General features: G+C 44.4%; 1 protein-coding gene across 1 annotated transcript in view; it reads right to left on the reverse strand.

The window, feature by feature from the left end:
- LOC134533644 (dnaJ homolog subfamily C member 21) overlaps positions 1–26,501 on the reverse strand; it is a 398,541-nt gene that overhangs the window by 38,645 nt on the left and 333,395 nt on the right. The window lies entirely within an intron of this gene.

Here is a 26,501-nt window from a genome sequence, read left to right on the forward strand (position 1 = left end):
CCAGTCAAGGCACTGAACTGAATTTTTTGCTCCGCAGTTCTAGACTATTTGTGTATGGGACTCGCGAATAACCTGCATCAAGTCTGCTAGGCGCAAGTTTGCTTTTTTTTTTAGCTGCTCACTCAATCATAAACGTTTGCAAGAAAAAGAGAAAAACTTTATAAGAAACTTAAGCTAAATTTAATTACTTTTTACTTCCCGCAATGTTTGTTTACCAATCGAATTATTTTTTTCAGAGAGGCCATGGACATAACGCATTACCAATATATATATATGAGTTTTTCGGCAGGTATTTGTTAATTGATGGAGGACGTGTGGGTTGTTATGTGTTGTTTTATAATGTCAGGTGCGTATGAGTTTATCTTTTAGGTGATATTGTACATCTTAAATAATTTCTTTACGGAGAAAATTATTTCAGCTCGGTTTATTAGAAAATAATTAATACTCTTTTTTAATACTTGTTGGATGGTTTGTATTAAAGTTGAGGTATTGGCCTATATGTTTGATTTCACGTATACTTATGTGGTGATTTTGCAGTTTTCTTTGGCGTCTGGAACACCTAGGAAAGGAAGATGCTCATCGGTTTCGGTTTCATATTGGAACTCTATAGAAGACCTGAGTGAATAAAGGAAATTTGAAAACGTCTGTAAATTTCGGGTCCATGTTACCAGAATAGAAAGGTGTCATTGACATATCGAAGCTAGATTTTAGGTGAGGAGTTAGATGTGTTAAATGCTTACTGCTTGAAATTTTCTATAAATATATTGTCTTTGAAGGTATTTCTGTTCTTTCATTCAGTGCTGACATTTTCCATTTTTTTTTAAACTGTAAGTTTTTATGGTACAGGAACATTCATAAAGATGTTTTGAACATCAAAATTTCAAGAGTATAGGTTAGTACTATTTATGTTTTCACTATGGAGATGAAGTGCTCAGAATCTTTAATGAAGATGTCTGTCTGGCCTGCAAGTGGTTGAACAATGTTTAGCAGAAATTTATAGTGTTTGGCTTGGATAAATGCAACAGCTAATGATAGGTTGTAAATGTATGCCTGTTTCGTGAATTTTTGTAAGACAGTAAATATGAAATAGCTTGATGCTGTGTGGTGTTAGTGCGCACCTGGTTTGATCTGGTATGTAGCTCTGACGATTTTTAGGATCTAGTACACTTTGCGTTCAATGCTGGGAGTTGGGTCTTTGTTGAATGCATGTATTTGTCGGAGGTAATGAAGTTGGTTGCTTTTTTCCGTCATAGTCTGTTCTGTTTAGTATGACTATAGCGCAGCCCTTGTCAGCAGGAAGGATGACGATGATGAAATCGTCTTTCAGTGTTTTTATGGCTAGTAGTTCACCAGAAGATATGTTTGGTTTTTGTGACCTGTTGATGAAATGACGGCCGTGTTCGACTGCTGGCAGTTTTAATATGGTACTTTCTTCATAAGACACTATGTATAATACAGGGATCTTATGAGTAGCAATGCTGAAACCAAGCCCTTTTTATAAAACTGATTTTTCGCATTCTGACAGAGTTTTGCTGGATGCATTTATGAATGTATTTTTCAAAGTCGATGTTGGACATGTTTTTGATCTTATAAATAAAAAATTTGGCTGTTTTTTTATTTCTTTGCATTTGGATGATTTCGTCATGACAAGATTTGAGATAGATTGATAAATACTATTGAATTCTTTGATACTGAATACTGACTGAATTTACAATTGAATTTTCCAAATTTATTTGGTAAGCTGTGTTTCTCGGCAATGGGAAAACTATTCTTTCAACTGAAAGGTCAAAACTGGTTTTTGCTGTTATTTTAAGAGCCTGTTTGCTGTTAACTGGACACTTTACATTGAGTCCGTTAGGCATGCAACCATTGCAGTGACATTTTTTGAACATTGAGGATGAAGAATCAGATTCATTTCTAGTTTCCGAATTAAGTGATGCATACTGGGTTCATACGGGGCATTGATACATTCTTTGAATTGTTCTTGCAATGGGGAAGAGTGATTCAAAATTTTGTTTTATACAGACATAGTAGAATATATTGGAGGCTCCTGCTGCCGATGAGCCAACCGCCATCTTGTATTGTGACATCAAGGCGGCCATCTTGAATGATGATGACACCATTGCACTTTTATTTATGGTCGCCATACACAAATGTGGCAATTGTAGATACGACTGCCATCTTTATTTTAAGTATTTTTCAAGCTATAAATTCAGTCAAATGTTGAATATTTTAAAAAAAATAATTAGTATCTACTATTTTTATATGAAACATGATTCCACCACTTTGAAATTGCTTGCCATATTGAAAATCCTTAATATTAATTAGAAAAACTCGGAGAATAGTTTTAAATTAGTATAATATATACTTAATTAAATTTAGGGTGATAAAATTTATAAAACTGTACTACGTTAGAACCCGGTGAGGTCATTCAATTAAAAATGGCGACAGATACTTCCTCCACGGAAGCCACCAGCAGACTGACCCCCCACCACTAATGCCAAGGAAGACATTTTATCAGCCAATATGATGTCATGTCAGCCATATTAGGTCCACCTTGTTTTCGTCTGGTGTAGGTCACCATCTCATTGTCGACTGCTAGAGGGCGCTGCCACCGATTAGTTTAATGTTTATGGCTAGAGAGCAGTACCTGTTTATTGCCAGTGCGTCCGCCATCTGGTCTGCAGTCTGGCTGTCATCTTTAAAATCTGTAATGAATTAGCAAGAAGTTCGAAAAAAAATTCTGAAAATCATTAAAAGTCACTTTTTCATTTTATATTGATTCAATCGATTTCAATCCTTCCTTATATCCTTGACTAACACAGAAAAAAAAGGACAAACAAGTTAGAGAAAAAAACTAAAAAACAAATAAAAATGTATTACATAATTGTTACTAGTACAAAAAAAAATACTAGCATTTCTCGATTTATACATCTGCTACACACGAATTAAATTGAGGTGGGAAGCCCCACCACTTGATGTAGGACCGTCGATATCTTGGTTTGAGAATTTTCTCCACACAGAATGTATCGGGATACTTCTTAGGCTGAATCTCTTCTGCCTAGAAGCCACCACGAAAAGGCTTGTATCCAAATATTATATGTAGTAGGGACTAGACTCTGATTCGCGAACATGATCACACGGAAAAGTTCGGGACTTCAATTAGCAGCAAAACTATTCTCGAAGAAGCCTTTCTTCTTGGAGATCCGTACAATGTCACTGACTTTAGCTTTACGCTTTCGTGGATCTTATTTCATGTTAGAAAACACTGTTCCAAGGAGGTGGTCATCTTTCATGTGCTTTAGGCTTCATTTTTGTGGTAGAATGCACAGTGGAATTGTATTCGCTTATTAGTTTCAGCAAGATATCCAACCACTTGTAATTTATGTTAGCCATGAAATGTCGCCATATCTTGGTAAGCAAAATTCTATTAAATCTTTCGACAAAGAAGAATTTGACAAAAATAAATGTAGATTAGTGTTTGATGCCAAACTTTATTTATCAAGAATTTATTTATTATTCAATAAATACATTTGTAATTAATATACGGATTGATTCGTTTAGTTTCTGTCCTTGGTTCGATCCTTGACTGATGCAAATATTTTAATTTTATGTAAATAAATACTTTTTAATAAATCATGTTCAAAATCCTAAAAGTAGCTTAAGTTACACATAAACCAGCCTTCAGTAAGTCTTTATGTCTGCCATCTTGAAAATCTGTACTTATGTTGCTGAAAATTCGGAAAAAATTCCAAAATTCACCAAAAACATCACTCTCTAATATAAGAATTGAATCGAAAGATTCATGTTCGATCCTTGGTAAATACAAAAAATATAAGTTAAGTTAAAAGCATACTTATTTAATTAAAATTATCATAAACGTTACAGGTTCGAGAAACTAAGCAACATAAATTCCAATAATTTTTTTATATAAATTTTACAAATACAAACAAGTCAATTACTAGCGTTTCTACATTACTACAGTCTTCTTAGAAGACAAATCAAGTATTTTGCATGCCTTGTCATGTGTTTTAGAGTCAGTTATACATAACAGTCGACTAACCAGTAGCCAGGCACATAATAGGTGGACAGGCACATCCAGTAGTTGTTTGCTAGACACCTGCAGTCTGTGGCCAGGCATGTATATTCAGTGGACAGAAAAGCACATCCAGTAGGTTACAAGACGTATCCTGTTGGTAGTTAAGCCTTTATATTCAGTAGCCCGGCACATAATCGTCATCCAGTTTGTGGCTGACATGTCGAGTTATCAACTAGGCATGTCCAGTTAGCATAAAGGCACGACCACTAGGTGGCCAGACCACATATAGTTGGTAGCCAGGCGCATCTAGTAGGTGATCAGACACATCCAGTCAATATCCAAAATATATTTTTCGACGAAACTCGGTGAACATTTTAAATAGTTTATATACAAAATCATACGCATGGCCAAGCGTTTCCGAACCAATAGGTTTTATCCACCGATATGCGACCATCATTTTAAACAGGTAATGTTCAATGTCACGCCAATATTCCATGAGTCAAATCATGCGCTGAGTACAGACTTATCTACACTTATTCATCGACAAAATGGAAGCAGTTTATAAAAAGAGCAAGAACAAGACTATGATGGCCGTGGCGGTCTTTGATTGTGATGATCCCAATTGCATCGTAAAACTTTGTCATCCGAGTGCAAGTTTCCCCTGTACGCTCGAGGAACTCTTAAACACACGAAAAACAGAATACGAGCAACATTACAGTGAACAGTGCAACGGAATAAACCATTGTCGCAATATATATGGTTACTCGCCACAGTGGAGACGTTTCGTCATCCCCTGTTGTAGCCAACTTTGTTCCGTGGCCAGGACTCGGCTGTTGTGGGGCAGGGGAGGAGAGAGTGGGGCAGGGGAGGTGGGAGTGGGGCAGGGGAGGAGGGAGTGGGGCAGGGGAGGAGGGAGTGGGGCAGGGGAGGTGGGAGTGGGGCAGGGGAGATGGGAGTGGGGCAGGGGAGGTAGTAGTGGTGCAAGGGAGGAGGGAGTGGGGCAGGGGAGGTGGGAGTGGGGCAGGGGAGGAGGGAGTGGGGCAGGGGAGGAGAGAGTGGGGCAGGGGAGGTGGGAGTGGGGCAAGGGAGGAGGGAGTGGGGCAGGGGAGGGGGGAGTGGGGCAGGGGAGGTGGGAGTGGGGCAGTGGAGATGGGAGTGGGGCAGTGGAGTTGGGAGTGGGGCAGGGGAGGAGGGAGTGGGGCAGGGGAGGAGGGAGTGGGGCAGGGGAGGTGGGAGTGGGGCAGGGGAGGAGGGAGTGGGGCAGGGGAGGAGGGAGTGGGGCAGGGGAGGTGGGAGTGGGGCAGGGGAGATGGGAGTGGGGCAAGGGAGGAGGGAGTGGGGCAGGGGAGGGGGGAGTGGGGCAGGGGAGGTGGGAGTGGGGCAGGGGAGGAGGGAGTATGGCAGTGGAGGTGGGAGTGGGGCAGTGGAGATGGGAGTGGGGCAGTGGAGTTGGGAGTGGGGCAGGGGAGGAGGGAGTGGGGCAGGGGAGGAGGGAGTGGGGCAGGGGAGGAGGGAGTGGGGCAGGGGAGGAGGGAGTGGGGCAGGGGAGGTGGGAGTGGGGCAGGGGAGGAGGGAGTGGGGCAGGGGAGGTGGGAGTGGGGCAGGGGAGGAGGGAGTGGGGCAGGGGAGGAGGGAGTGGGGCAGGGGAGGTGGGAGTGGGGCAGTGGAGTTGGGAGTGGGGCAGGGGAGGAGGGAGTGGGGCAGGGGAGGAGGGAGTGGGGCAGGGGTGGTGGGAGTGGGGCAAGGGAGGAGGGAGTGGGGCAGGGGAGGGGGGAGTGGGGCAGGGGAGGTGGGAGTGGGGCAGGGGAGGAGGGAGTATGGCAGTGGAGGTGGGAGTGGGGCAGTGGAGATGGGAGTGGGGCAGTGGAGTTGGGAGTGGGGCAGGGGAGGAGGGAGTGGGGCAGGGGAGGAGGGAGTGGGGCAGGGGAGGAGGGAGTGGGGCAGGGGAGGTGGGAGTGGGGCAGTGGAGTTGGGAGTGGGGCAGGGAGGAGGGAGTGGGGCAGGGGAGGAGGGAGTGGGGCAGGGGTGGTGGGAGTGGGGCAGGGGAGGAGGGAGTGGGGCAGGGGAGGTGGGAGTGGGGCAGTGGAGTTGGGAGTGGGGCAGGGGAGGAGGGAGTGGGGCAGGGGAGGAGGGAGTGGGGCAGGGGTGGTGGGAGTGGGGCAAGGGAGGAGGGAGTGGGGCAGGGGAGGGGGGAGTGGGGCAGGGGAGGTGGGAGTGGGGCAGGGGAGGAGGGAGTGGGGCAGGGGAGGAGGGAGTGGGGCAGGGGAGGTGGGAGTGGGGCAGTGGAGTTGGGAGTGGGGCAGGGGAGGAGGGAGTGGGGCAGGGGAGGAGGGAGTGGGGCAGGGGTGGTGGGAGTGGGGCAAGGGAGGAGGGAGTGGGGCAGGGGAGGGGGGAGTGGGGCAGGGGAGGTAGTAGTGGTGCAAGGGAGGAGGGAGTGGGGCAGGGGAGGTGGGAGTGGGGCAGGGGAGGAGGGAGTGGGGCAGGGGAGGAGGGAGTGGGGCAGGGGAGGTGGGAGTGGGGCAGTGGAGTTGGGAGTGGGGCAGGGGAGGAGGGAGTGGGGCAGGGGAGGAGGGAGTGGGGCAGGGGTGGTGGGAGTGGGGCAAGGGAGGAGGGAGTGGGGCAGGGGAGGGGGGAGTGGGGCAGGGGAGGAGGGAGTGGGGCAGGGGAGGTGGGAGTGGGGCAGGGGAGGTGGGAGTGGGGCAGGGGAGGAGGGAGTGGGGCAGGGGAGGAGGGAGTGGGGCAGGGGAGGTGGGAGTGGGGCAGTGGAGTTGGGAGTGGGGCAGGGGAGGAGGGAGTGGGGCAGGGGAGGAGGGAGTGGGGCAGGGGTGGTGGGAGTGGGGCAAGGGAGGAGGGAGTGGGGCAGGGGAGGGGGGAGTGGGGCAGGGGAGGTGGGAGTGGGGCAGGGGAGGAGGGAGTATGGCAGTGGAGGTGGGAGTGGGGCAGTGGAGATGGGAGTGGGGCAGTGGAGTTGGGAGTGGGGCAGGGGAGGAGGGAGTGGGGCAGGGGAGGAGGGAGTGGGGCAGGGGAGGAGGGAGTGGGGCAGGGGAGGAGGGAGTGGGGCAGGGGAGGTGGGAGTGGGGCAGTGGAGTTGGGAGTGGGGCAGGGGAGGAGGGAGTGGGGCAGGGGAGATGGGAGTGGGGCAGGGGAGGAGGGAGTGGGGCAGGGGAGGAGGGAGTGGGGCAGGGGAGGAGGGAGTGGGGCAGGGGAGGAGGGAGTGGGGCAGGGGAGGAGGGAGTGGGGCAGGGGAGGAGGGAGTGGGGCAGGGGAGGAGGGAGTGGGGCAGGGGAGGAGGGAGTGGGGCAGGGGAGGAGAGAGTGGGGCAGGGGAGGTGGGAGTGGGGCAGGGGAGGAGGGAGTGGGGCAGGGGAGGAGGGAGTGGGGCAGGGGAGGTGGGAGTGGGGCAGGGGAGATGGGAGTGGGGCAGGGGAGGTAGTAGTGGTGCAAGGGAGGAGGGAGTGGGGCAGGGGAGGAGGGAGTGGGGCAGGGGAGGAGGGAGTGGGGCAGGGGAGGAGGGAGTGGGGCAGGGGAGGAGGGAGTGGGGCAGGGGAGGAGGGAGTGGGGCAGGGGAGGAGAGAGTGGGGCAGGGGAGGTGGGAGTGGGGCAGGGGAGGAGGGAGTGGGGCAGGGGAGGAGGGAGTGGGGCAGGGGAGGTGGGAGTGGGGCAGGGGAGATGGGAGTGGGGCAGGGGAGGTAGTAGTGGTGCAAGGGAGGAGGGAGTGGGGCAGGGGAGGTGGGAGTGGGGATAGTGGAGGAGGGAGTGGGGCAGGGGAGGAGGGAGTGGGGCAGGGGAGGTGGGAGTGGGGCAGTGGAGTTGGGAGTGGGGCAGGGGAGGAGGGAGTGGGGCAGGGGACGAGGGAGTGGGGCAGGGGTGGTGGGAGTGGGGCAAGGGAGGAGGGAGTGGGGCAGGGGAGGGGGGAGTGGGGCAGGGGAGGTGGGAGTGGGGCAGGGGAGGAGGGAGTATGGCAGTGGAGGTGGGAGTGGGGCAGTAGAGATGGGAGTGGGGCAGTGGAGTTGGGAGTGGGGCAGGGGAGGAGGGAGTGGGGCAGGGGAGGAGGGAGTGGGGCAGGGGAGGTGGGAGTGGGGCAAGGGAGGAGGGAGTGGGGCAGGGGAGGGGGGAGTGGGGCAGGGGAGGTGGGAGTGGGGCAGGGGAGGAGGGAGTATGGCAGTGGAGGTGGGAGTGGGGCAGTGGAGGTGGGAGTGGGGCAGGGGAGGTGGGAGTGGGGCAGTGGAGGTGGGAGTGGGGCACTGGAGGAGGGAGTGGGGCAGGGGAGGTGGGAGTGGGGCAGGGGAGGTGGTAGTGGTGCAAGGGAGGAGGGAGTGGGGCAGGGGAGGTGGGAGTGGGGCAGTGGAGGAGGGAGTGGGGCAGGGAAGGAGGAAGTGGGGCAGGGGAGGTGGGAGTGGGGCAGTGGAGTTGGGAGTGGGGCAGGGATGGAGGTAGTGGGGCAGGGGAGGAGGGAGTGGGGATGGGAAGGGGGAGTGGGGCAGGGGAGGTGGGAGTGGGGCAGCGGAGGTGGGAGTGGGGAAGTGGAGGTGGGAGTGGGGCAGGGGAGGTGGGAGTGGGGCAGGGGAGATGGGAGTGGGGCAGTGTAGGAGGATGTGGGGCAGGGGAGGAGGGAGTGGGGCAGGGGAGGTGGGAGTGGGGCAGGGGAGGTGGGAGTGGGGCAGTGGAGGAGGATGTGGGGCAGGGGAGGAGGGAGTGGGGCAGGGGAGGTGGGAGTGGGGCAGGGGAGGTGGGAGTGGGGCAGGGGTCGGTGGGAGTGGGGCAGGGGAGGTGGTAGTGGTGCAAGGGAGGAGGGAGTGGGGCAGGGGAGGAGTGAGTGGGGCAGGGGAGGAGGGAGTGGGGCAGTGGAGGAGGGAGTGGGGCAGGGGAGGAGGGAGTGGGGCAGGGGAGGATTGAGTGGGGCAGGGGAGGATTGAGTGGGGCAGGGGAGGAGGGAGTGGGGCAGGGTAGGTGGGAGTGGGGCAGGGGAGGAGTGAGTGGGGCAGTGGAGGAGGGAGTGGGGCAGGGGAGGTGTGAGTGGGAAGTGGAGGAGGGAGTGGGGACAGGGTAGGTAAGAGTGGGGCAGGGGAGGAGTGAGTGGGGCAGTGGAGGAGGGAGTGGGGCAGGGGAGGAGGGAGTGGGGCAGGGGAGGTGGGAGTGGGCAGTGGAGGAGGGAGAAGTGCAGGGGAGGAGTGAGTGGGGCAGGGGAGGAGGGAGTGGGGCATGTTAGGTGGGAGTGGGGCAGGGGAGGAGTGAGTGGGGGAAGTGGAGGAGGGAGTGGGGCAGGGGAGGAGGGAGTGGGGCAGGGGAGTTGGGAGTGGGGCAGGGGATGTGGGAGTGGGGCAGTGGAGGAGGGAGTGGGGCAGGGGAGGAGTGAGTGGGGCAGGGGAGGAGGGAGTGGGGCAGTGGAGGAGGGAGTGGGGCAGGGGAGGAGGGAGTGGGGCAGGGGAGTTGGGAGTGGGGCAGTGGAGGAGGTAGTGGGCCAGGGGAGGAGGGAGTGGGGCAGGGGAGGAGGGAGTGGGGCAGGGGAGGTTGGAGTGGGGCAGGGGAGGAGGGAGTGGGGCAGGGGAGGTGGGAGTGGGGCAGGGGAGGAGGGAGTGGGGCAGGGTAGGTGGGAGTGGGGCAGGGGAGGTGGGAGTGGGGTAGGGGAGGAGGGTGTGGGGCAGGGGAGGTGGGAGTGGGGCAGGGGAGGTGGGAGTGGGGCAGTGGAGGAGGATGTGGGCCAGGGGAGGAGGGCGTGGGGCAGGGGAGGAGGGAGTGGGGCAGGGGAGGTGGGAGTGGGGCAGGGGAGGAGGGTGTGGGGCAGGGGAGGTGGGAGTGGGGCAGGGGAGGTGGGAGTGGGGCAGTGGAGGAGGTAGTGGGCCAGGGGAGGAGGGAGTGGGGCAGGGGAGGAGGGAGTGGGGCAGGGGAGGTGGGAGTGGGGCAGGGGAGGTGGGAGTGGGGCAGGGGAGGAGGGAGTGGGCCAGGGGAGGAGGGAGTGGGGCAGGGGAGGAGGGAGTGGGGCAGGGGAGGTGGGAGTGGGGCAGGGGAGGAGGGTGTGGGGCAGGGGAGGTGGGAGTGGGGCAGGGGAGGTGGGAGTGGGGCAGTGGAGGAGGTAGTGGGCCAGGGGAGGAGGGAGTGGGGCAGGGGAGGAGGGAGTGGGGCAGGGGAGGTGGGAGTGGGGCAGGGGAGGTGGGAGTGGTGCAGGGGAGGAGGGAGTGGGCCAGGGGAGGAGGGAGTGGGGCAGGGGAGGAGGGAGTGGGGCAGGGGAGGTGGGAGTGGGGCAGGGGAGGAGGGTGTGGGCCAGGGGAGGAGGGAGTGGGGCAGGGGAGGAGGGAATGGGGCAGGGGAGGTGGGAGTGGGGCAGGGGAGGAGGGTGTGGGGCAGGGGAGGTGGGAGTGGGGCAGGGGAGGTGGGAGTGGGGCAGTGGAGGAGGTAGTGGGCCAGGGGAGGAGGGAGTGGGGCAGGGGAGGAGGGAGTGGGGCAGGGGAGGTGGGAGTGGGGCAGGGGAGGAGGGTGTGGGGCAGGGGAGGTGGGAGTGGGGCAGGGGAGGTGGGAGTGGGCAGGGGAGGTGGGAAAAAAATTTGCAAGCGCATATCCGCTCACCGGCGGAAGCGCTAGCCCGCCTCCGCCAGGGCCGCATGGTGGGGGAAATCTTCCTTCATTCCTCCGCTGGACGCGGCAGGGCGCGCCGCGCAGGGGACACCATTCCGGACATGCGCACAATTTACAGTAAAATAAACTCAAATTACATTTACACGTAAATTTAATTTACAGACAAATTGTAGTTACAAAAAATATTAACAAACTATTACACATAAATTCTATTTACAAAAAAATAAAATTTAATGTTTCAAAATATCTTTTACATCAATCCTCGAGTCAAACTCTGGTTCATGATGCATCCAACGTATCAAGGCCCTACCTCTCTTACGTTTTAACACTTTTTCAACGAGAAAAGTATCTGGAAATTTAGTTTTCATAATCGCTTGTCCATAAAACGCCCCTGTTATACGTTTCCCCTTCAGATCCTCGAGAAAATAAGTACGTGGATACGTATATTTTATTCTACATACACGAAAAAGTTCGCCAGACCAATTCCCCTTGTAAGGTCTGTGAAAAATTCCACGATTTTCCCAAATTCGCACAATGTCACCGATATTCGCTTTTTCTAGTATATTCGTCTTGGAGTACACAGTTCGAAGCAGACGATTATTCTTGACATCTTTCGGTTTTAATTTCGTAGTAGAATGCACAGTAGAATTGTATTCTCGTACTAGTTTAGGTAGTAAATTCAGCCACTTGTAATTTCCGTTCGCTGTAAAATTCCTATACAGTTTATTCTTTATCGTTCGAATCACACGTTCTGCTATTGATGCTTTGACACCGCTAAACGTAGAGTAGTGATTGATGTCAAACTTTTTTCATTAATGCCTTGAATGATGCATTGAAGTATTCTTTCCCGTCGTCCGTCTGCAGTAACGAACGTCTTCGTTTCTGTTTCAAAATATCCGCCATAGCACTCGTAACTTCCACAGCGGTTTTCCGTTTTAAGGGTCTAGCACACAGGAACTTTGAATAAGTGTCTATGGCTATGAGAACGTACCTGTACCCCTTGTTCACACGTGAATATTCACTCATTTCGAGCAGATCAGACTGCCAATTATTGTCCAATCCTTTGATTTTGATTTGTCATTGCGGATAATTACGTCTCGCAGGCGCATGTAGTTCGCGTGCAATACCAGATTGACTCATCGTGTGTATCCAGCTTCCCGTAATTCCTCTATAATGGAAGCGATTTCGTTGGTGTGTGAATTATTTCCCACACTCTGAGATGCCTGGAGCAGTCTAAGTCGAGCAACTAATTCATTGGGGTTGTCCCAACACTGCAAATCAATTTTGCTATTCGTTTCGAGTTTATAAAGTCCGGACCCTTCCACGTCTAAAAAAAGACTAGCTATCAAAGGATATTTCACATTTTCATAATCTTTGAATCGACCCGATTTCGGGTCATTTTTTGCGTAAACGGCGTTGGAAGCATTTAGCAATCTTCTATATTTTCGCAAATCCATCTCTGAATACCGTCGCGGTTTTTTACGAAACAAAAGTTCACATAATCCACGAGTAAGTTTAACGACCTCTTTTCCACATTCAATATTATCGTCGGACACGAAATGAACCTCCTTCGAACCAAGGACCCACTTAAGGCCTCGCTTGTGCACTCCATACGTCACGTCGCTGTTTCGTGGCACAGAGGAGGCTAGGTATTCGCTGGCGAGAGGACCGACTTCGAAACCTTTTTTTTGTTTCGAGGTTTCTTCCTAAGAATTCGACCGGAATGAACTTCGTCTTCGCTAGTAGAAACGATGGAATTATCTGTTAATTGTGGAGTACGCCTTCGTTTGCTTATGGACGTAGTTTGCGGCTCTTCTTTTATTTCAATTTTAGTTGGTTTCTCGTTTTCGACAACCCCTCGCCTGGATATGAAACTATCGAGACGGGCACTCAAGGGCTTCAATTTTTCCTCTCTTCGAACCTCATCGCTTAATCTGTGTTGCTTGGCAAGCAGATATTTTGCACGAATGGCTTCGATGACATCATGCAGTTGTTTAACCAAATCGGTTTTAACATCCATAGTGTTTATTTCAAAACACCTCTAGACACCAGGCGCGAATTAAGTTTGGACAGAAGCGACTTTAGCTCATCACGCCTTTGTGCATTTGAAACTTCGATCATGTCTCGAATTCGTGAATCAGAGGACTCCACGCGCCAGTCTATGACTACAAGGTACACTATTATTTCGTCTTTTACGCGTTTTTTTTCTTGGCCGAGTAGCGAAATGTATTTACGTATTTCAGCATCGTGGTTCACGGCGCATAGCTGGGTACTTGGAGCTCGACTGCTACGACCAAATTTATAAATGATATGATTCATGTTTGACGATAAACTGGTCGAAGCCTTGTCTGTACCTGCCCTTATATAGCGGCCAGTCTTTGACTATAACTATGAATCCGTGTTCGTCTTTCCAGCACAAGGAGCACATGTCTTTCAATTCCTGAAACATCATGTCGTGTTTACGTGGTCGTCGTAGGCGTGACTCAAATTAAGTTCGTCCATGCGAAACAAAATTAGGACATTCGCATTATCTCGTAGGAGATGTTTGGGTATTCTACTGTTCGTCTGACACAGGTTTATGCAGTCTACCCTGGCGTGCCTGCCCATGGAAAAGTACTCTTGTATTATGCCTTGCTTCTCACAAGCAACATCATCGAAAACAAACACGGAATTGGCTTTGCTTCGTCGGTAGGCACCACATCAGTATTATCGCGGAACGGAAAATACTCCAGTCCTTCCACCGAGCGTAGAACAGTGGCCAAGCGCTGGTACTTTGGCAGTTGCAACGACTTGGAATACAAGTAAACGTTCTCGAACCGAAGACCGTTTGATTCCTCCAGTAAACTCAGTAAAACACATGTCTTGCCACAGTTTGACGGTCCTGCTATGATGCAACGTACAGTGGATGGTAATAATACACCATGCCGCGATTCGCGATCGCTAGTTTCATCGTCTTGCGTAATGCACGCTGGCAAACAAACATCTTGCTTGACTACCTCCAACGCTACTGACGAACATCCTATAAGAACAATCGTATTTATTGATTTTAGGTCAGTTGTATGTAATGTCTCGAAGAGGTAAGAACAATAAACACATCGGCGCGGGACTCGTAAACTCGCTGATAAACAATCTGCCATTCGAGCTACACATTCCCGGCTACAAATTCTGCGGCGCCGGCACGAAACTAGCGAAAAGGCACTGAGAAAAACATATTGTAGCAGGAACCAGATTTTGATTCCTCCAATCATCCAATATTGTTAACATAGTGACAGCTATCCGATGGGTTATGGTTACTATCTCAACATAGTAAATGAAGATAGTAATACCAGCAAAGGAGGTTATTTGTTACCTGTACAAAGTTGAAAAGCACTGTCAACAATCCTGCTCTATAGCATTAGCAATCTCTACTATTGCCCCTAACAAAACAGTATATTAACTTTAACTTTCTGTTCTGTAGCCGTAACAGTGACGTGTAGTACTGCCAGCAATGCAGTATTTTAGATTTAACAATCTGTTCTGTTACCTTAACAGTGATGTGTAGTACTGCCAGCAATACAGTATGGTAAATTTAGCAATTTTTGTGTTTCTTAAACAGTGATGTGCTTTACTTCCAGCAATAGTGTGTGGTAATTTTAACAATCTGTTCTGTTGTTTTTTCCATGCTGTGTAGTGCATCCTGCAATACAGTATGGTAATTTTTGCTATCTGTTCTGTTGCCTTAACAGAGATATGAAGTACTTCCAGCAATAAAGTATGGTAGTTTTAATAATTTGTTCTGTTGCCTTAACAGTGATATGAAGTACTCATAGCAATAGAGTGTGGTAATTTTAACAATCTGTTCTGTTTTTTTTTCATGTTGTGTAGTGCATCCTGCAATACAGTATGGTAATTTTTTGCTATCTGTTCTGTTGCCTTAACAGAGATATGAAGTAATCCCAGCAATAAAGTATGGTAGTTTTAATAATCTGTTCTATTGCCTTAACAGTGATGTGTAGTACTCACAGCAATGCAGTATGGTATTTGTAATAATATTTTCTGTTGCCTTAACATTGATATGAAGTACTCCCAACAATAAAGTATCGTAGTTTTAATAATCTGTTCTGTTGCCTTAGCAGTGATATGAAGTGTTATAAATAAGAAGTTCACTGCAGTTTTATCATCTTGAGTCTTTAATTGCACGTCTGTACAAGCTTACACGTTTTCATTGTTCCTGCCACACAACATGGCCGCCCGGATGTTGGTTAACATGTTGCCAACATAACATCTTACATCTCCTTTACTATATATGGATTGACACTAAAAATATACAAAATTTACACCCAATAAACTACAACCAGTTCACATAGTTACATGGCTCAACAACAGTATCTGTTTACATTTCAAGTTTACATACAAAACACTACAATTAGGTAGCTCACATGCAACTGTGACTGTTTACATTTCCATATGTCTACAACTAATGTACATAATCCTCTAAATAGCGAGGCCTTCTAATAGCCCTTCCTGGCCTAAGGGTTGGCAATGAATCGAACATTGTTTCTTCACTACCACTGACGGAATCAGAACCCAGTTCAATAATAGAAGTAGCACTTTCACAGTCTCTTGGCAAGTCAGTATCACAACCTGAAGGCACATTATTTACAAAGCCAGGTACTGTCCTTAAGTGTTTTCTGTTTCTCCGGTAGACAGTGCCATCTAATGTCTTAAGCAAATATGAGCGAGGTGTATCATATTTACTAACAATAGTGGCTGGGTTCCACATATTACCTTGTTGAACTCTAACAAACTGATTTGGATGCAATTCAGGGAGGGCTTTCGCACCCCTATCAAAGTACAACTTCTGACTCTCCTGACGTGCCTGTAATCTATCAGGAACATCAGCATGAATGTGTGGTTTAAGCAGATCTGAGTGAGTGGGAATTTTGGACTTCAATCGACGGTGCAACAGCATTTGAGCTGGGGACAGTTGAATACCAGGAATAGGAGTATTTCTGTATTCAAGTAGTGCTAGAGATAAGGGGATTTTACACCCTGATACCTTCCGTAACATACGCTTTGTAATATCCACTGCTTTTTCAGCAAGCCCATTAGACTGAGGGTAGTGTGGACTAGTGGTTTGAACTTTAAAATTCCAACATTCAGCAAACTTCTTAAATTCATAACTGTTGAAAGGCACATTATCAGAGACAATTAAATCTGGACTACCTAAACTAGCAAAAATATGTTCCAACTGTTTGATTACTTCAGTTGATGATTTATCTGTAAGAAGTTTCACTTCTAACCATTTAGAGTAGTAATCGATGACAACTAATAAATTCTTCCCTGCGAACTGTAAGATATCCATCCCCAAATGAGCCCAAGGCCGGTCAGGTATTGGATGTGGCAACAACGGCTCCTTAGTGTTGCATCTTTGATAGGTTTGACAAACTTCACATCTACCAACAAGTATTTCAATGTCCTGGGACATATTAGGCCAGTAAAGTGCCTCTCTGGCTCTGGCTTTACATTTACTGATCCCAAAGTGAGTTTCATGGATTAAAGATAGCATGGCTGGTCTCAGAGATGCAGGCACAAATATTTTCAACCCAACAAAAATCAAGCCATCTACTACTTCCAACAAATGCTTTAACCTCCAAAACATTTTACAGGAATCAGGTAACAACTGTTTTGAAACAGGCCAGCCATCAGAAATAACCTTCATGAGGGCCGAGAGTTGGGGATCCTGTGCTGTAGCTTCTCTGAACTGCTCTTTTTTTTCTTCAGACATGGGTAGATTGGACACCAATGAATGAACTGAAAACTGCAAGTCGTCATGGGAGTTATCATCACTTCTCAGAAATGCCCGAGACAAAGCATCTGCAACATACATTTCAGACCCTGGTTTGTGGACAACTGTTACTGAATATCGCAGCAATTTAAGCCTAATATTCTGAATGCAAGGTGTCAACACATTTAAGTCCTTATTCATGATGCCTACAAGTGGTTTATGATCACTGTGAACTGTTACTGGCCTCCCATACGTAAATTCATGAAACCTTTCACAAGCAAATTTTACAGCCAAAAATTCCATTTCAATTGGTGCCCACTTCTGTTCAGAGCTAGTTAGACTCCTTGATGCAAATGCAATCGGCTTGTCATTCTGTAAGGCACAGCAGCCTATTCCCAGAGAGGATGCATCAGTTTGGATTATGAGTTCCAGGCTTGGGTCATAGACCCCTAAAACAGGTGCAGAAGAAATGAGATTTTTCAGCAATTCAAATGCTGAATCCTGTTCACCTGACCACTGCCAAGGTTCATCGCTGTGAGTAAGGAGTCTCAAAGGAGCAGAGACTTTTGCTAGATTAGGAATGAATCTTCCTACATACTTTACTAAGCCAAGAAAACGTAACAACTCTGTCTTATTACAGGGCACTGGCATGGACACAATAGCTTCAACATGTTTTGTTTCTGGCTCAATACCTTGTGCAGAGATTACATTTCCAACATAGCTTACACGAGATGCTTGATACTGAAACTTAGATTTATTAAGCTTGACATTACATTCTCTAGCTCTGCACAACACCTTACGAACTATTGACTCTAAATCAGACTGAGTGTTTGCTCTCATAATAATGTCATCAAAGTATATCTCAACTCCATCAATATCACCAAATATCTCAGTTGTTTTCCTCTGAAATATCTCAGGAGCACAACTAATTCCAAAAGGTAGGCGATTAAATTTAAACCTCCCAAACGGTGTTACAAAACAACACAGCTCTGAGCTGGCCTCATCAAGAGTGACCTGTAAAAAACCATTAGACAAATCACATGTTGCATAGTACTTGAACCCTGCCAGTCTTGAGGCGAGGTCTTCTGGAGAGGGAATAGGATGCATTTCCCGCTGAATGGCTTTATTAAGGCTATTGGGATCAAGACATATTCTCAGGTCCCCATTTGGTTTTTCAACTATCACCAGATTGTTTACCCATGCCGTCGGACTGGTTACTTTGGTGATGACACCCGCCTTCTCAAGTTCTGTCAAAGCTATCTTCAGTCTATCAAATAAACTACGTGGAACTCTCCGACAAGGGTTAGCAACAGGAGATGCATTAGGATCAACATGAATAGTAAGTGGCTTACCAGGAAACTTTCCTAATCCTGTAAATACATCTTGGAACTCATGTAGTAAGTCCTCCTTAGATGATCCAAAATGTTGATTGATAGCACTGACACGCTGGACCAGGTGCAGTTTCTGGCAAGCTTCCAAACCCAGAAGAGGAACAGCTTTAGGAACGTCCACAACTTCAAACTGTAGGTAATGTAGATTACTGCGCACAACACATGGCAGTGTGATAGACCCTAAGTGAGGTATTTCAAACTCCCCATATGCTCGCAAAACTGGGCCGTTCTTCTGAATGTGATTATCACTTACACCGAGTTTATCGAGCAGAACAAGCGGCAATGTGTTGACTTGCGCAGCCGTGTCAAGCTTGAATTGTACAACTGTGGAGACAACAGTGATTGGTTCCCACCATGACTGATTATCACGAGTGGGTACACCAACTTCAGATATATATAGGTACTGATTAGGATTATAGACTGTTTTATCTTGATGTGACAGTGATTCTACATCCACAGAGACAGCATTGGCTTGACGTAGGTTAGGCTGCCTATTGTGTGTACTATGATCTGTAGATTGTTGACGGGCCGATGGATTCTTACACACTGCTGCAAAATGATTTTTCTGGTGACATTTAGCACACGTTTTATTAAAAGCCGGGCACTGCTTCTCACGTCCATGATTGTATCCACAATAACCACAATTACGACTGGGCTGTTGCCTAACATAACCTGATTTTCCCAGACTTTGGGGTGACTGAACTGACAATACATCCTTAGATGAACTTGCATTTGGATTCCCTGTGGTGCCTTGCATGGCTTTGAGCTGAATACGACTTGCTTCAACAGACCGGCACACATCTACAGCTTTGTCAAGAGTCAAGTCGTCTCCACCTTGCAGCAGCTTCTCTTGCATAACAGAATCGTTAATTCCCGCCACTAATATGTCCCGGCACAAAAAACTTTCTTGCTGGCCGAACTCACACACGCGTGAAAGATTTTTAAGATCAGTAACAAACTGTTCTATTGCCATACCTTCTGGCCTCCTCGAAGTCAAGAACTGGAACCGATGATACAGCAAATTCTTCCGTGGCGAACAGTACTTATCAAATCGTGCAATCACTGTTTCAAACTTCTCCCGTTCGGTTTCAACGAGGTTGAATGAGTTGTAAATCTCAATCCCTTTATCTCCGATAGCATTAAGTAAGAGTGCAACTCGTGGGATCTCGGCATCATCTTTTATCTTTAAAACTTGCAGATACAGGTTGAATTTTTGCTTCCAAAAGGTCCAGTTTTTGTCTAGGTTACCCTCGACACAAAGGTGATCAGGTGGTTTCGCAAACTTGTCCATTTTGGTCTTGATGGCGAGCCGAACGAACTTTCTACATTCGCAACACGAACACAAATAACCCCGCGCCTGATACCATGTTATAAATAAGAAGTTCACTGCAGTTTTATCATCTTGAGTCTTTAATTGCACGTCTGTACAAGCTTACACGTTTTCATTGTTCCTGCCACACAACATGGCCGCCCGGATGTTGGTTAACATGTTGCCAACATAACATCTTACATGAAGTACTCCCAACAATAAAGTATGGTAATTTTAATAATTTGTTCTGTTGCCTTAACAGTAATATAAAGTGCTCCCAGCAATAAAGTATGGTAGTTTTAATAATCTGTTCTGTTGCCTTAACAGTTATATGAAGTACTCCCAGCAATAAAGTATGGTAATTTTAATAATCTGTTCTGTTGATTTAACAGTAATATGAAGTACTCCCAACAATAAAGTATGGTAATTTTAATAATCTGTTCTGTTGCCTTAACAGTTATATGAAGTACTCCCAGCAATGAAGTATGATAGTTTTAATAATCTTTTCTGTTGCCTTAACAGTGATATGTAGTAGTCCCAGCAATGCAGTATGGTGGTTTTAACATTCTATTCTGTTGCCTTAACAGTGATGTGTAGTACTCCCGGCTATGCAGTATGGTAATTTTAGCAATTTTTTGTGTTGCTTTAACAGTGATATGCTGTACTTCCAGCAATACAGTGTGGTAATTTCGGCAATCTGTTCTGTAGCCTTAACAGTGTAGCGTAGTACTCCCAGCACTGCAATGTGGCAATTTATATACCTTTTCTGGTATATGTGCTATAATATTTGTTACTCGCATAGGTGCCGTAGGTAATATAATAAGCATATGACGTATTACAAGAAAACTGAAACAATAGCATGAATATGATTTAACAAGGAACAAAATGGCGCGTTTTAAAATTTGTTGGAGCCCAAACATGGAATTTTTAGGTGGAATAAATTGTAAAGTTTTTTTTGTAAAAATATACCACAATATTTAAAAATGTACTAGCCACATAAGAATTGCCCTAAGAATTTATGATTGTGAACTTTTAAATTTTACAAGTGTTTTCATAACTATTAAAACATAAAATGTGGTGTCCATGCAATATATATGCAAAAATAGTTCGACCAAGTCAGTAAGAATGTTAGTGCACTGCATCTAATGTGCTGTTGCGCAAGAGTAATAATAGCTGCACATATAACATTTGTATTTGGTTGGTCTGTTACCTTTCGAGATATAATATGGGACAAATTATAAGTATGTATTGATTTTAGTATGTGTGTTCGGCATGAAAAAACAGAATTTTCAGGGCATTGGGCCGTACAGAGAAACAACAAAGTCAATGGTCGCACATATGTAGGTTCGGCTGTACTAGGGCCTAGCGATTATAATCAAACTTGTAATGCTCTATCCTTGCTGCAACTAGGGCTCTGATGCATCCAAAGCCCTAAAAGTGTTCACTTAAAAATATTATAAGAGGCAGCGAACATGTTTACAAAATGATTTTGTAATTTTAGAGAACTTCATTAAATCTATGATGTTACCTTTCAAACTTCACGATTGCAAATATAACTATACTCCACCAATTTGTAGTAGTATTTCAACCATTTAACCGTAATAACATTATCTATGGAACATAAATATTTAATAAACTTGAAGAAATGAGAATTAATATACTGATATAGGCCTACACTTAGTTCTTTTTACAAATACATGTATAAAAATATTAATATACTCTTTATTTTCACCACAAAGGCATTAAAAATTTAAATATGAAGTCCTATGAATTCTTAAAAAAAAAATATATATATTTTAAAGATTTTTTTTTTAAGAAAGAAGATGCAAATGAACACTACAAAATGGCCTGGATAGTTATTTCTTTTTATTTTCACATATGACTAATTAGGGATTATACAACGTTGTTCTATATTATTTTTTCATCAGTAAAATGTGAATAACTTAAGAAAGTAGCTTGCATAAATTAAATATCAGTAGTATTCACTTCTAAGCACTGCTAAATTTACATTCCACCCCCTTCATATTTTCTTTTTACTTAATGAAAATTATTGCACAAGGCTATGAGCTTATGGGCACTTGTGCAGCGTTTCTATTAACTGCATGGCTTAAAATCAATGAGACATTCACGTTCATTTGTGAATCTATGGTGACTTACTCGTAAATACAACACGTTTCACAGTAATTTCCATAGCTAAAATGACTGTGTAAACCCCAGTTTTAGCTACATGTATTTCAACTTGAATAAAGTGCTCTTCACACTATTCTCGCTCTAGTTGCTCAAATCTCCAGGATTTTTTAACAAAAATCACTAGACATATAACACTCGTAGCACCCTTCGTGGCAATACTCATTTGCTTAACAATCTAAATTTAAAAATAAAAAATTTAATTCTTGTACCTTGGTCATTCTTATATATATATATATATATATATATATATATATATATATATATATATATAAACTCTTCTTGATAAACTTAGACGACGAGAATGTAAAAAGTTCTTGTTGCCACTTAAAGGGCAATTCAAGGGAGTAACATCCCATTTTAGTTAGTATCAGTTACTGCTTTTTTTTTTTTTTTGCAAAAGTTATGCCCAAATGTGCCGCAAGACTGTTAGTTTTGTTTTGTGCATATTAGCACTAAATGCACCCCTTGCCTAGAAGACACCCAATATTGTTATCTTATTCCACTTACATTGCTATACTAACTTCAGCGTAATATATGTACATTGTACATAAATAAGGGTAGCTGTAACACAAAGACTTAAAACTGTTTTTCAAATTATGTAAATTATTATACTGTGTTTTCAGACAATTGTTAAGAAAATAAATTTGTTTCATTTATTTCATATTTTCAGCATAGAATGCAGAAAATTATTTTTACCTGATACCGGAAAATTTAAAGAAAATGAATTTGCTTCATAATCACACAAAAAATAACTACCAGTTAGATGTTACAGCTAAGGCAGCATGCTTTTGTGAATTCATGTTTAGAGTAAATAACTAAAAGGGAATGACAGTCTTGGGTCATACAATTCAGGATTGTTTGTTGTAGTATTTTAAGAAAATATTGTTATTATGTTTGGAGAGAATTTATTTGATGCACACATGACTGCTTTGAGCTCTATATGCAACATGCACTCCTACGTGCCCAAATATCAAATTTTGTGTCAGGTCAATTAAAGTTCAAACAAAGCTACTGCAAAAAATCAATACACACATATGTAGAAATTTTATATTATTCACATTCACTTCCTAATATCAGACAGAGTAAACATAGGAAAGATAAAATTAAGCTCAATATTATCAAAATATTACTAAAGGCTACTTGAACATTACATGTATTCATGACATATTTGCAAATACACTTAATTGTACACCACTTACATTTCTGCCTTTGGTAAAAAAAAATTATTCTGGAAATAAGGTAAATACAGTAATTCTTAATGAAGTTCTATATACACTGTTTGGCAAGAAATATATTTGGAGGAACGCAATAGCAATAACTGGTGACAATGTGGTAAATAAACAAATTTTATTACTACAATCTTACACCATTCATTTTTTGAGTTATACTCAACGTTTATTTGTATATAAAAAATATTTTTTTTTTTTTGCATTTTCCAACACACACCTACGCTGTTAAACAAAAAAGTAAAATTTTGGAGAAAATATACTGAAATTTGCAGACATTTAAATCACAAGCACTAAATTTAAGTAGATGCACATTAAATTCTAATCATTAGACCACTAAAAAATAAACAATTTTTTCAGTTATATCTTAACGTAACATACAGTGTAGTTAATTAATTGACAAATACATAATGATAATTATAAAAAGTTATAGCATGACTAAATTCTTTATAACTAGAAAAATATTTACACTATACACATTGTTCGTACTGTTTGAAATAACATTACTTAATGACTTTTTAACAAAAGAGAACACAGCGGAACTACTAAGCAACCCAGTTTCTCCAAAACTGTGCAGCAAAGGTTTTCCTTCCGATGACTCCTGTAGTAATTTGTACAGAGATGTCTGAAACAAATTAATATTCACAACATGAACAAAAATTTTAATTTGAGACAAAATGTGACCCACCACCACCACCTCCTGGACTTATAAGGTCGCATATTTTGTCATTTTATTGTAGACTGTCGATTTATTGAATACTGTAATTAATTATTTGTTTTAACTGTTAATGTAAATGGTAGATTTCTATTCATGATGGATTTTTTGTTGCATAGTAGTCAGAGGTATTAAATTTTCTTTTGAGGAGTTGTTATAGTGTGCATAATAGGTTGTTCGAAAGCCATTATTGTTATCAGAGTGCTATCGAGACTCTTGTGTATTTTTTGCTGGATAGTGAATCCAAAACTTACTTGATTTGTTTTATTTCTAATTAATAAGAGCTCCATCCCGAACGAGCTCAGAAAGTTTCACATATACGTAAATTTCAATCACATGTGCTTAATAATACTATGTGAATAATTAACCGGTAGGTAAAAATTTTAAGAATACTAAATTTAAGTTTTCATTTGATTAAAAAAACTCTATTATCGCATATATGCTTGTATGAATACAGAATTTCTGCTTTCAAGGATAAAAGGTGATAAATTTCAATAATTTCGAACGGTTTTATTTAGGCTTATATATGAACTAGCTGCAGTACCCGGCTTTGCCCGGGCTGAACACCGGGTGATATATTGTCCGCGAGTTACAGCAAAATGGATAGCGATATGTCCAGTGTGTTGGAGATTAAGAAATGACACATAATTACTGTTTGTGTATCTGTGACCTATGATTTTCTGTTTACCCATGGCGATCGGTTGAAAGGTTTAGAAGTTGATGCGCTACAGCGCCATCTAGCGGCGAGTTACAAAAAAATGGATAGCATAAAAACCTTCTTCATGATAAAAACATTCGATGTGCCAACTTTCATGGCGATCGGTCAAACGGTGTAAGAGTTTATCGACGTCATACATGCCAACATCCAATTATATATATTCTTATATTTCGAAATGTTGGGGCTTTCACTTTTGCGGAAAGTGGATGTTCAGGACCTCGAATGGTTTGTAACACTCCATCTCGAAAGAAATGATATTTGAAATTCCTGAAATTTTCGAGATTTTGGGGCTTTGTCCCCAGAGGGGGAGGGGTGATTTTGAGGACCCTGAATGGCAGGGAAACACTAAAAATCGAAAGAGAATGATTTTTGAAATTTTCTAAATTTTGGGGCTTTGACCCCTGAGAAGGGGGGAGGGGGTTATGTCGAGGACCCCGAATGGCTCGTAAACACTCCAAATCGAAAGAGAATAGGTTTTCGAAATTTTGGGAAATTTTTTTATAATTGGGTCTTTGACTCCTTGTGGGGGGAGGGTAGTTTGAGGACCCCGAATGGCTCGGAAACACTCCAAATAGTAAAAACGTATACTTAAATTTAAGAAATTTTTGAAATTTTTCGTAATTTTGGGGTTTTGCACTCCCCCCTCCCCCTCCCTCAAAATTGGGTGGGAAGTCGACTTTGGGTAAAAGTTCCACCATGCCCCAGACACTTTAGTTCGTAATGACTTAATTTTAATACAATTTCCTCCAATTTTTCGAAATTTTGTGGCTTTCACTTTTGTGGAAGGGGAGGGGATGGAGGTTCAGGACCTGGAATGTTTCGGAACACTCCATCTCAAAAGAAATGATATTTGAAATTCCTAAAATTATCGAAATTTTGGGGCTTTTTCCCAGAAGGGGGCGGGGTATTCGAGGACCCTGAATGGCTCGAAAACACTTAAAATCGAAAGAGAAAGATTTTAAAAAATTTTTACAAACTTTCGAAATTTTGGGGCTTTAACCACCTGGGGGGAGGGACCCCGAATGGCACGGAAACACTCCAAATCGAAAGAGATATAAAGGAATATAAGAATGTAGGCATTTATTGTACTCCTATCTACCATAATAACAATATTGACAAATATAAAAACTTATTACCTACCTATGAATAATAATTTTTTTCTGCAATTTAAATTGTAATATACAAAAACGGTATTGAAAAATTAAACAAATATGGCGACACTACAAACTGTCAAGATATTTATATTTTTCTTACTCTCTACTTAGTTCCTTACAATAGAAAAACGTAACGTAATGGCTTGAAAGCTATTGCTCGGCAGGCATAGAGGAATGACACTAACAGTTTGTATATCCATGACACACATTACATAAAATTAAAATATATTTTTTAACCCGTTTAAAGATTATTTTTTTAGACAAAAGATAGCCTATTGCCATCCCCAGGATATAATCTATCTCCTTGCCAAATTTCATTACGATCCGTTCAGCCGTTCAGCCGGGAAAAGGTAACAAACAAACAGACATACAGACAGACAGAGTTACTTTCGCATTTATAATATTAGTATTGATTTGTAAATTGCAAAACCAAATCAGCATCCTTTTCTTAGTGCTTTGAGTTTAACCTATGGGGAGAATCTTTTACCCATTACAAGAATGACTAACTACTGTAACATTGGTTTTTTTACCGGTTTTAATTGTCACGGCCTTATATTGTTGGATCCCAAAATAAAACTTTACAGGTCTAAATGATTTTTAAAGTGATATACTCTAGCACCTTTATGTATTATTCTTTATAAATAGTATTAAAATTAAAGGATTTACAGTGTAAATTTTGGATTGAAACTACATTTTCAGAAGTCCTTCTGAAAATTGTTAGGGCCTAATAAGGGTTTTATTAAAATTAGTTTGCCACAACAACGGTCGCCGTTAATCATAAATTATACTGGAATATTTTTAACACCATTGGTGAAAGAATTCCTTCTAATAGAGTAGTCGTGACGTAAGTCATTCACACATTTTTAAACATAGTGCTATGTCAGCATATCGTATTAAAGTAAATACTTACCCCTATTTCTTTTTTTTTTTTTTTTTTACTTATTTGAAGATTTACAACTGACCAACTGGTGTGGCAACTAGAATTTTTATTTTAGCAATATTAATAGGGTACATACGCACATGCTCGCACATACACGATGGAAATTTAAATATAAATTTCTTTGGACAAGTTAAAATGAGCTCTTACATATCAGAAAACTAATTACTATCTGGTCCACTTACATTTTGTTTATGATCATAGTTTTCAGGTTGTGGTGAATCTAGTTGAACTGATCCTCGTGCAGCTTGTTCCTCTCTATTAATTTCGTTGTTTGAGCTGCTGGCATCTACTTTGTGATCATGAAAGTCAAAGTAGCATGGTTGCGAATTTTTTGGAGATTCCTGTAATAAAAGAACTTATTGGAGTGTACTGACTAGACCACATTTTAAAAAGCCTCTACAGTACATTTGTTCTACTAAAATTAGTTCTGACTTTGTTGCTAATAATTGTCCAGAGAGGTAATACTTGCTTGCTCATTTA

This window comes from Bacillus rossius, chromosome 7 (genome assembly GCF_032445375.1).
Source record: "Bacillus rossius redtenbacheri isolate Brsri chromosome 7, Brsri_v3, whole genome shotgun sequence".
Classification (NCBI taxonomy): domain Eukaryota; kingdom Metazoa; phylum Arthropoda; class Insecta; order Phasmatodea; family Bacillidae; genus Bacillus; species Bacillus rossius.